The sequence below is a fragment of the Petaurus breviceps genome, unplaced genomic scaffold, assembly GCF_028583685.1.
Source record: "Petaurus breviceps papuanus isolate PSGF00001 unplaced genomic scaffold, PetGlider_PUasm1.0 80, whole genome shotgun sequence".
In the NCBI taxonomy this organism is placed as follows: Eukaryota; Metazoa; Chordata; class Mammalia; order Diprotodontia; family Petauridae; genus Petaurus; species Petaurus breviceps.
In genome coordinates this window covers 16,471,890-16,484,209 of record NW_027186540.1, presented here as the reverse complement: position 1 = coordinate 16,484,209, position 12,320 = coordinate 16,471,890, and the positions used below count along the sequence as shown (strand labels likewise).

General features: G+C 35.4%; 1 protein-coding gene across 4 annotated transcripts in view; it reads left to right on the top strand.

Annotated features, from left to right (window-relative positions):
• Positions 1–5,317: 5,317 nt before the first annotated feature.
• Positions 5,318–12,320, top strand: part of LOC138176029 (platelet glycoprotein 4-like) — a 57,229-nt gene continuing 50,226 nt past the window's right edge. For 2 of the 4 annotated variants that reach the window (XM_069106760.1, XM_069106758.1), the window contains exon 1: positions 5,318–5,567. The gene's annotated coding sequence lies outside the window, so the exon portion shown is untranslated. Of the gene's footprint in view, positions 5,568–8,588; positions 8,940–12,320 lie in introns of those variants that run through there. The other 2 variants (XM_069106761.1, XM_069106759.1) reach the window with 1 other exon arrangement.

Here is a 12,320-nt window from a genome sequence, read left to right as displayed (position 1 = left end):
CTATTATTATTACTATTTTACATGTAATTGGGAAATAAGATATACAGGCACTGGGGCATAGAGATCCACCAAGCCCTACTGGAGAAGTCGAAGGGGGTATGGCAGAAGACATGGGAGAGAGCAGATTGGAGGAGGGGATATCCTGTGGGACTGCTATTTTGGGGTGGTGGGTAGGGGAAAAACAGGGAGAAAATCTGTAACTCAAAATCTGAAAGAAATGAATGATGTAAATCAGAAATTAATAAAGCATTTGAAAAATGGAAAAAAAAGATTATTCTTGTGGCTATTGAAATATGGATAGGCAAGTATTTGGTATAGTGAGCACTGGAATTAGGAAGATCTGACTTCCAATCTAGCCTCCTATACTTAATAGCTATGTAAGCCTGGACTTCATTTAACCCTGTGTTAACCTCTACCTACCTCCATTTCCTTATCTCTAAAATTGTGATAATAAAACTGCCTACTTCCCAGAGTTATTCTGAAGGTAAAATTGGCTAATACCTATAAGGCACGATTTAAGTGTTAATATTATAATTATTATTTATGTATTGATAGGAAGAGACTAGGGAGAAGAATAACCCTGGGAGATAGATCCTATTATTATTGTTGCTCTTTTAGAGATGAAGAAAAGAAGGCAAAAAACAAACTTAGAGAGTTGTCCATGGCACCAAGAGGAGCATAAGATCATGGATATAGATCTGGAAGAGACTCTACTTAGAGGCCATCAAGACCAATTCTCTTCATTTTACAGATGAAGTAACTGTGGCCCCATGGAACTTAAGTGATTTCCCCAAGATCATACAGCTAATGTCAAATACAAATTTAAATCCAAGGTCCAACATTTGAATGTCTTGGCTGTGTCATCGTCATCATTGTCATCATCATCATCATCATCATCATTATCATCATCATCATCTTTAATAATTATACAATGTGCCAGTCACTGTGCTAAGAGTTTTTCAAATATTTCATTTTATCCTCACAATGTAGGTGCTATTAATATCACCATTTTACCAATGAGAAAATGTAGATAAATAAAAGTTAAGTGACTTGCCCAGGGTCTCATAGCTAGTATATCTGAAAACAGATTTGAAGTCACATCTTCCTGATTCCAATACCAGCACTCTGGAAAGCCACCTCACTGGAAAAGCTGACAAGAATGACAGAACAAGTTGCTTAACCTCAATTGCCCTCCAAAAAGCATAAAAAATAATTAAAAGAGTCATCAAAGATGGGAGAATGATGTTAAGAGATTTTTGAGAAGTAGAATAAAGGAGGAGTTCATTGTGGCTATTTTCTGAATAATGCAAACTCAAAGGTATATCATGTTATTTTTCTTAGAGCCTAGGAGTTAAGCAACCTCTAACAGCAGGCTCTATTGGTATATCTTGTTTTCCTTTAATGAAATGTATACATATGTACATTATCAAATACTGTATAATTCCCTTTCCTCTTAAAAAAAATATCAAAAAGTTCACTCTCTGTTCTGGTCTAAACTACCAGAAGATACTCTCTCATGACCTTTAAATACAAAGACAGGGGCAGAGTCAGAAAGACACAGATCAGGCAAGCCAATGCAACATTTTCTGTGTTACTCAACTGTTTATATTCCCCTATTTCAGGTTATGTATAGGTCTTAATCATCTGAGTTGCTTTCTCTAGAGTATCATATATGGTATAAGCTACTGAACTGGCTCTAATCTTTCAATTTTCATTTCAAAAACAATCATTTAAATTGGACTTAATAGTTTTATCTCACTTTGATCTTGGATTAGAAACCACACCCATATAGACTCCTATGGATGGCCTTGAGGTACCTGATGGTATGTTTTGTAATTTTTCTTTGTTGGTGCTGTTAACCACTTCTGTCAAATGACTCAGGTTCTCTGAGGAGAATGCAACACAGATTTTGTTATTGCTGCTGCTATAAATTTTATGGGGCAATCCATATCCTAGGACAGCTAAATGGTTCAGTGGATAGTGCTCCTCCTGGTTTGGTATTACGATGATGCATCGTTCCGAGTTCAAATCTGTCCTCAGAAACTTACTAGCTCTGTGACCCTGGGCAAGTCACTTAACCCTGTTTGCTTTAGTTTCCTCATCTGTAAAATGAGCTGGAGAAGGAAATGACAGACCACTCCAGTATGTTTGCCAAAAAAAAAATCCCAAATTTAATCATGGTGAATCAGACACAACTAAAATGACTGAACAACCACAACAATCCATAATCTGCAGCAAACTTACTTCAAAAGAAAACTCAGGGTGCCAACCTACAGGAGACATACCTCTGAGCAGGTTTAGTGAACTTAGAACTTGGATAATGTAGACTATTAAAAAGAGACTTTCCTGTAGCCTATGTAGTAAAGAAAGCCTTGATGATTCAATGGTGAAGACTGTTAAGCTTAAGATTTTTTTTAATTATTAAGTAATCATTGGAAATGAGAGATTTGGAGCAAGTAAAAATGCATGAAATCATTTCCACATTTTTTTTCCTCAAAGGAAGTTAAAGTATTTTACAGAATGTTCAGCTTGATTTTTCCTCCTTCTGTGGGCAGGAAATGGTTATTGTTTCTGGTGCTTGGGTGTAGGACCAGGACCATGAGGGAGATGGGGGCGCTGATCTTTCTGACCATTCATGTTATTATCTTAGTTAACTTTTGCAGGAGAGATAGAAGGGGAGAGAGAGAGAAGACAGACAGACATACAGAGACACAGAGAGAGAGAGACAGAGAAAGACAGAGACAGACAAAGAGACAAAGACAGACAGACGCAGAGAGAGACAAAGACAGAGAGATTCCTTTTAAGTGTAATGTAGAGAGTGTTATCAACAGATGTAGTTTACAGATTGCCTTTGGAATAATACCAAGTAGTGGACACATACAGTAATGCTCTCAACCTGGACTATAATCCTAAATAGTTAGGGCTACACATTAACAGTCTTGTATGTGAACTGGATAGATACATCTCTTTCACTGATTCAATCCCCTCTGTGCTGGGCTTTTTTCTTCTCACCTCCAGGAGCATGAGTCTCCACACTTATGATGACCCATGAATCAAATCAGAGAACTGTGCTTAATGAATTCATCACCTCTGGACTTGGTACCTGAGAGATGGGGAAATTCAGAATGTACCTTACCATTATAGATTTAGAATTATAGGCTGCTAGACATATTTTGTTTGTTAATTTAGTAGGACCCTTTTGCCTATTTTTTTTACATCAGAATTTGATTGCTCTAGGGAAGTGCATAATTTAAAAGAATCTTTTAATGAGTTTTTTGCCTGATAATAATCATCTCCCTTCATACCTCCTCCCCACCCTCCTTGTATCTGTTTGGTGTAAAGGTTAAGGCCTGGTCCTGTAATTTCATTGAAATATGAAATTCCCCTGACCAGATGAGGTCTAGGAAGAGAATAAATATTTACACAGCAAGTGCAGGCACTGGGCTAAGCACTTTACTGTTAACTCATTTGTCCTCACAATCCCCCAAGGAAGTACTGTTATTATCCCTGTTTTACAGATGAGGAAACTGAGGAACACAGAGGTTTAAGTGATTTGCTCAGGGTCTCACAGCTAGTAAGTATCTGAGGGCAAATTTGAAATCAGGTCTTTCTAGTTCCAGTGGCTCAGCGGAGAGTGCCAGGCCTAGAGTCAGGAAGACCTGAGTTCAACTCTGGCTATGTGACCTTGGGCAAATCACTTCACCCTGTTTACCCTGTAAACCAATTCACCCTGTTTCCTCATCTGTAAAATGGGCTGGAGAAGGAAATGGCAAAAAAACTCTAGTATCTTTACCAAGAAAACCCCCAAAAGGATCATGAAGAGTTGGACATGCAGAAAACTAAACAATCGAACAAAACTTCTTGACTCCAGGCCCAGCTCAATCCAGTGTGTTGCCTAACTGCCTCAACTTCATCACTTTTTTTTCTCTTGATGAATTTCCTGGACCACTGACAGCTTAAGTGACTTGCTCAGTGACATAACCAGGATGTTTAGCAAATAGGAACTGAACCTAGGTCTATTTACTTTATTTAAAGCAAAGTACAATTGTACACACACATTTCTGTTGAACTCTTCTGTTTCATTAATTTTTTACTTTGCATTGGGGCATTCCCAGACTTTTAAGAATAAACTGTAAGAAAATGGAGCAATCATAAAATACTACATGCTTCTATTTTTAAGACAAATAAAGAACCCTGAATTTGAGTAGACCCCAAATATCTTTTATATATGTTCAATATATATTAGACTATATATTTTTAAAAGCCAAGTTTGTTGTTTGGTTTTGGTTTTCTTTCTTTCTTAGGACAATAACTCCTCTCTCTATCTTCATGAGAATTTAAAAGTACACTAGGGAGACCTCCATGTATCTAAATGCCAAAGTCAGAAGAAACTAAAGGTTAATCCAGTGATAATGACTTGATTTAACATAGTCTAATGAACCAAAATTCTGCATGTTGCCTTCATTTACTATTAGGGGTTAGGAGGGTTCCTATATGACTGGCCTTTCTGTGAAATTACTGTTTTATTTCTCTTAGGGCTCTTTCTGGAGAAATCCTATAAGTTTCTTTTATTTAAGATCCCTCCCTTACAATGTCTATATTTTTGTTTTCAGGCAATATAAGCTCAAATAAGCAATTTTCCTTTGAAAATTGCCAATCAACATAACAAATTTATAATACTTAAAATGTCTTTGTTTTAATTATTTTGCTTTCATATCACTTGATGTTAGTAAAATTTCAGAAATAAATCAACCTAGAATTTGGTATTTTCTGAACATGGGACTACAGCAAAACTCAGATGATAATATTTTGGTTTAAGTATGCAAAGGATATTTTTGCAGATTGCATTGTGCTTTTTAGCTTCTATGAAACAAACAGACACTTGATAAATACATAAGGACTTCCAGTTAGAACAATAGATCATTTCCTTTTTTTCTAGGTCTGTATTTCATCCTTACTGATTGACAGTCTCTTCAGCTATTAAAAAATAGCAACATTTTTAACCAAATCAATTTTGATTTCTGAAATTATAATAATACATTTTAATGGATGAAAAATGTACCGATTCTATAATAGGCATCTCACCATCTTCATGAAACAACTTTTGAAGACTAAAATATATAAGGAAGTGAGTTGATAACTGGTTGTTTCACACACACACACACACACACACTCACCCCAGCTTCTGCATTTAAATTTATAACTGTACAACAGAACATATTATTGGCAGCTCAGCAACTAAGTTCCCCTTTGTCTGCATGGCCCTTGACTTACTTGGATAGGAATTTTACCAAAAGGAAAAAAAAATGCTGTTCTTAGTGTTTAACATGAGATATAGGTAATAGGTCTTTGTCAGACCATAGCAGTACAAATCCTTTTTTTTTTTTTACTGGCAACTAACTACACACTGGGATCTGACGTCTTCTTGAATATTTAAACTCTCTCAGTCTTTAGTGGATGTTTTTTCAGTGTGAGGATTTAACTACAGATGCTACTTGACCCTAATGAGCACTGTATGGACAAATGCTGGAATAATCAATTGAAATTTCATTCTCTGCTTTGCAAAGGTAAGTCTTAGGTTACTATATATAAATCTGTTAAGCAAGGGATTTTCCCATCTTTCAGCAGACTGTGGGACATAAAATGTCCCTGTAAACACTATAAAAGACATGTGCACAATTTTAATTGCTATTATTTTCTTCTATCTCTCTAAGTTGAAAAGAAACATTGTACGTTGTTTTTGCAGTGTCCAATATTTGCTCCTAATTTTCTGAAGAAAAAAAGCTACCTTGCAATGCACTGCAAATCTTTTCACAGGATATATTAAGAAATTTAACACTTTTTTTTGGTCAACAGCCAATTACATTTCATTTTTCTATGATTTAAGATTTTTTGTTATGGAAATAACAGTGCAAATATTGGATCTTAATGTCAGATACTAATATTGTATTCTAAGAAATGCATTTTAGGAAATGCATTTTATAACTCATGCAACAAAAATGTTTTAATAAAAATGCTTTAAACTCAAAGGAATGGGATTCAAGCTCTGACTTTGTAACCTACCTCTTATGTGACATTGGGCAAATTAGTGTACTTCTCTGGGCCTCAGTCTCCTCTGTAAAATCATATTTGACTAAATGACCCCTAATATCCTCCAGTGTTAAATCTATGATCCTTTGTGTTATAGTTTAATATTGTTGTTCTTGATTTTAATTTTCATCAACAAAAATCTCTGATGGTGAAAAAGCAAACTGTATTATACTATTGCTTAGATTTATTAATTACTTGTTTACTCATATTGATGGCAACATATCAACCTGTAACATGTGATTACATATCAGTAATATATTATTAATCTATTTAAGCTGTATATCTCTAGGAGGAGTGGACTCTGGTAAGAAAACTAAAGCAATATGTTCTTGAATAAATTTTTCATAGTTAAGCGTTAATAAGTGGATAAAAGCGCTACTGATTTACAATCCTAGTAGCAATATGTTACAAAGAATTGGTGTAAATTTAACTTTTTGTGTGACTATATACACCAAGCTAACAAAAAAAATTCAGATGTTTCTTGTGAAGCCTACACTTCTACCTATCCTTCAAGGAGCCTTTTTTTTTTTCAAGAAGGATTTTGAGTTTGAACAAAAGTGATGCTACTTCAAAAGAAAGATTAGGAAACAATAATAATTCAATACAGTCACTGTCTCCACACCAGAGCTGTTATGAAGTGGATTCAAGAATGGATAGCTTCAGAAATATTGGCATACACATAAATTGAGCTAGATTAGTCATTCTGTGGGGTTTTGGTCCCTATTAAATAAATGGAGCTAAATTTTTAACCAAGTAGAGTAGATATAAAGATTCTGGTTTTAATTAAACACACACACACACACACACATTTCAAGTTCCAAGTTAAAGGTTGAAAATCGTGGTTATATAAGCTGTACAATGGGGTAGTGAAAATGATCGTGGAAAATCCATGTATCTTTATTTAGCTTGCTAGATCACTTGAGTATGATATTGCCCCTCCCTGTTTCCCTCCCCCCCCCCAATAGCATTGAATAACAAGTTAATGTAGTGAGTGAGGAGCCATTGTATAGCCACAGTTGTGTTTGGACAAAATGTACCATCATTAATGATATTTGTCTAAGTAGCTGAGGTTAACACCCTTATTGGTGTGTGTATTATTTTCTTAATTTGATTTCAACATTTGTTCTAAATTCTTACTTAAAGTCATCTATAACTATATTCTTTGGTATTCTGATCTAATTTTTGGAATATTTCCCCCTCCCCCCCACCATAATACATAGGGATATTAATATGAATATTCTGATAAAGCACATAAGTCATTTCACTGAATTTTATTTTGTTTTCCACAAATATTTCACATATCACATGCATAGATGTATGGGCTCAGTTATTTTTCTTCTTTAGTCAGAAATAACATAGCTTCATTCTGCAACATCCTGTTATCATTCTGGAAATAAGATTGTAGAGCCCCTTTCTGGCCCATGCATTGCAGTTCTAAAATGGAACAGAGCCCAAACCTGGGAACCAGGTGTAATACCAATTAGACTAGACTATAACACCTATCTCCATCAAAGAATAGGCAGAACAAGCAACAGAGTATTGGCAAAGACTTTCCATTTTAACCAAAGATATAGAGAGAGGGAAGATTGCATTCCCACATGGTGTAGAAGTGACCTGTAGGTTTGAAATCACTTTCTCCTTCTCTTAGACAGTGTTAAGAGCCCCTTTTAATGATCTCATCTGTGACTAGAGCTAGTATTAGAGTACAGATCTCCTAATTCCTAACTTGTCACTTTTCTTTTCTTTTTTTTTGCTTTTTTTTGGAGGGGGGCAGGCAGGACAATTGGGGTTAAGTGACTTGCCCAAGGTCACATGGCTAGTATGTTAAGTGTCTTAGGCTGGATTTGAACTCAGGTCCTCCTGATTCCAGGGCCAGTGCTCTATTCAGTAAACCATCTAGCTTCCCCAACTTCCCAATTTTCATATCATATTATCATTGCCTTTCAAAAGTAGAGTCCACATATATGAACTATATAAACTGGTACACACAGAGATTTGATGCAAAGGAACAGAAGAAGAGAAATTAATATAAATTATTTTTAGCAAATTATTTTCAAAATATTGAATTCAAAACATTATTTGACTAAACTCAACCTGTTTTTTTAATATCCAGTCAGTTTAATAAGTATAACTTTTCAAAATGGGTTGTATGTGTTAAAATAGTCTTTAAGTATTTGAAGCAAGTGAGGTTGGGGAGAAATTTGAAAGACTAGATGAATGAGTAGATCACAGGATGTTATAGTTTATTGTTAGTTCTTTTTGCAGGGAACAAAAGAAAATGAATGTGGGCAGATGAAGATCTGAGTCCCATATCTTCTCTTCAGTCAGGAAACATTATTCAGAATCTGTCATTAATTTGTGATAACAGTCTTTTGGAACACTGGAACTGATTTTGTTGTTCAGCCTTCACATTCTATAACCCAGGAAACCCTATTTCAGGGTCATGCCTCTTCTGGGTGGGGTTTCCTAAGTCACATAGCATCTATCCACATATGGGAATAATTACAGGTTCTCTAGAAAACCATGTTCTGTGATGTCCTGGCATTAAGGAGGAGTTTCTTAGAGTACAACCTACAACAGGATTTGTCAATAAGTCAGCCTCTCACTTTCTACCAGATTGCCAACTTGGCAGTCAAAAGTTCTATACTGAAAAAGCATCAATGGATTAAAGAGCCAAAGGGATTCTTCTGTTGCTATTGTTTGTTTGTGTGTGTGTGTCTCAAAGAAATGCTTGAGAGATCAGAAGGAGATTTCCTTTGTTTTTAAGTGGAAAAGGAGAAGAATATAGAATCATAAAGTTTATGGACTGAGAAAAAATATTATCTGTTCTACCTTTGGGGTCATTGAAGGTATGTAATGCAACAATGCATTTTATTTTTCTCCTCTTGTTTTTTATTCCTTAGCTATTTCAATCTTTTTCATTTTTTGTTTATCTATTCTCTTCTCTAAAATTAAAAACTTTAAAGCCTGCTTTAAAATATGTATTTTATTCCAGATACCACTGTCACTCAGCATTTTTCCAAACTCAAAAAAAATAGTGAAGAATGAAAACTGTATTTTAAGTCCACATTTCTGAGAGTGAGAGAAATTCAGTTAGTCTATCTTTTATTTCGTGAATCCAAAGAATGTCAAATGTACAAGGCATTCATCTTGTATTTTAAGAATAACTGCATATAAAATGGCAAATTATAAGGTTCTTTGACAGTTGAAAGAGGGGGGAGTTGCCAACTAGCATGTGGTATGGCAAGCTGACTTTTCTCTTGTACTCAACTCCAAGTTTGACATAATTTGTACTTGTGGACTCTCCTTTGCCTCAGGTCCTCTTGAGTAAAAAACAATAAGATGATGGTGATGATAATGGTAAAATTTGCTCAGGTGGGCATGCTATGCAAGTGCAAAACATAATTACAATAATATTTATTCCTTTAGTCATCAAAGCATTTAAATTAATAACCCAACCTAAGTAATAGCAATACTTATCCCTTTTTATGTAAAAAGAAAGATGTTCCTTTAAGGTCAGAAAAAAATTGTTTTTATAATTGAAGAGCAGAATACCTCTTAGAAAATGGAACATAATAGATGAAATTGCATTCAACCAGCTAATGTCTTCTTACCATATAAATACTAACAATATAATGATATTAGCCTCATATTTTACTTGAACTACAACTCTAGATCAGTAGAGGACATACTTAATTGAAGAAGACAGAAAGGATGAGGATGTAGCCAGATGGGGAAAGCAGAGGGTTGCTGGTAAAGCTGATTGCCTTGACATAGGGCATTAAGGCATTTCTGTGGATTGTCCTTAGTATACCTTGTCCTGCTTAAGTTAGTTTGTGCAAAGTTACTATGTATCCACCTCATACCCAAGGCATTGTGGGTCACAGGAAGAATCACATTGAGAATGCAGCTTAAGGTGTGTACAGAGAACCAACCAAGAGCTGGCACAGTTCCCAACATTTCTTTGGTAGATCCTTATAAATTGCCTATATGCCTATTTTTGGCCATCGTGTGTGTGTTTGATGTGTGGAGTCCCCTGAGGCGTTTTTTTAAAAATGTCAATGTTTAATATTTTTCCTTCTACCTTCTCCAATAATCCCACACTGTCAATTTAAGGGAAAAAAATAAAAGCATAGTGTAGTCTTTTGTTCTCTCCTTTCTGACAGATTTGCTATTTTTTCAACCATTTGTGAAATATTATTAATACTAGCAGCAGTGGTGGTGGTAGTAGTGCTTCTAGTAGTCATAGTCATAGTACCGTGTTTCCCCGATAATAAGACACTGTCTTATTATTTTTTTTTGGACAGAAAAACACCAGAGGACTTATTTTCAGGGGAGGGCTTATTTTAATGAACATTGACAGCAATTTTAATAAACAGGTAAATGTGAACAAAAAAATGTACCAGCAAGCAAATCACTGGGGAAGAACAGGATGACGGGCTCACTGCTGCAGCTCTGATTGGATGCAGCTCGGAGCGCAGCGTGCGTTTCAAGGGGGGAAGGGGGAGACGGTGCATAGCGCAGGGGATCACCTTCACTACAGTAGCAATCTCAATAGGGCTTATTTTCAGGGGAGGGCATATTTTCAGGATAGGTCTTATTATCGGGGAAACACGATAGTAGTGGTGGTGGTTGTGTCTTTGGAGGTGTTCTGGAACAGCGGAAAGAGTACTGGCTCTGGAGTCGTGAGACTCCTTTAAATGCCACATCTGAGGCTACTTGTAGCACCTTGGACAAGTAATAATAACAACGGCCAATAATTATATAGAACTTACTATGTGACAAGCACTGTGCTAAGAGCTTTAGAAATACTGTCACATTTTTATTCTCACAATAAGCCTTAGAGGTAGGTGCTATTATTATATCCATTTTACAGTTGAGGAAACTGAGGCATACAGAGGTTAAGTGACTTGCCTAAGGTCACACAGCTATGTGTCTGAGGATGGATTTCAACTCAGTTCTTCCTGAGTTCAGGCCCAGCACTCTATCCATTGCAACACTAGAGCTCTCTTGGAGTCAGATCATATTCACGGAATTTAGTTTCCTGATTTGCAAAAGGAGGGAAGTCTCTTCTAGCTCTACACCTATAATCCTAAGTGACTCTGAAACATTTCCCAAAGTGAGTAAGTGCAACAGCAGAACACTTTTGTGGCATAAATCCATAGCTTTAATGTTAAGTAAAATGGCTAGGAAAACCAATGAACAAATTTAAAGTTGGTGGTAGTACTAGTGCCTTCTGTAGGTCACATCTCTATTTCTTTCCATCTAACCACTCACAATCCTATTTTTATTCAAGGGAAATACAGAAATTACCAGAGTCAGACTAGAGTGAGGACTATAAAAGAATACTATTATTTATTAAGAATATTTAAAGAATATTATTCATTTCAAGAGCAGTGATCTTAAATAACATTGGTTCTACAAATTAACTTCCCTAGAAGATGTATTGCCTCACATTACTTTAACAATTATTAAATACTGAGAAACTTCCAGATTCTCTCTGAAGAATGCATAAGAGGAGAGTGGCAAGTTTTATTGAGGATGGTTTCCATAACTTATAGCCAACACCCAAAATAACTAGAATTATTTTGTTTGGGAATTTTTAGTGCAATCTTCCCATGGGAGGCATTATGTTCCATGGATAGAAAGAATGACAGTGAGATTCTTCTTGAATATATGACAGAATTACCAGGAACAGCTTAAAGATATAACTATATTAACTCTTCAAGATCATATAAAAAGGCATCTATCTAAATAGGATTAATTGATCATGATAAAGGGGTATTATAAGTGAGTCTTTAGCCATTTTTCCCTTCAAAAGGTCAAAGAGATTTTTTTAAATGACAGATTTAATTTGACACAGTCTAGATAAAGTTTCAGCTGTGATTGGGGATAGCAAATGAATGTGCATGAAAGTCTTTAATTCAACTTTAATGACTCCATAAAAAGATGGAGTTCATATTGTCTTGAATGTTGATCTTTGTATGGAGACTTTGAAGAAAACCAACATTCTTTTGATAAAACTATTTAGTATTGTGATTCTGCCTACATGTATCTACACAAGAAATGAATCTGTGATATTTTGTGTCTCATCCTTAGAAATCAAATGAAAAAACTAGTGCTACAAAAGAGATTGAATTGTGTCTTTGGTCTGCCCTTTGTTTTCACAAACATAGTGTCTTTACATTTTAGAGGTCATATCACTGGACTAAGTGTCAGCCTATATAGGT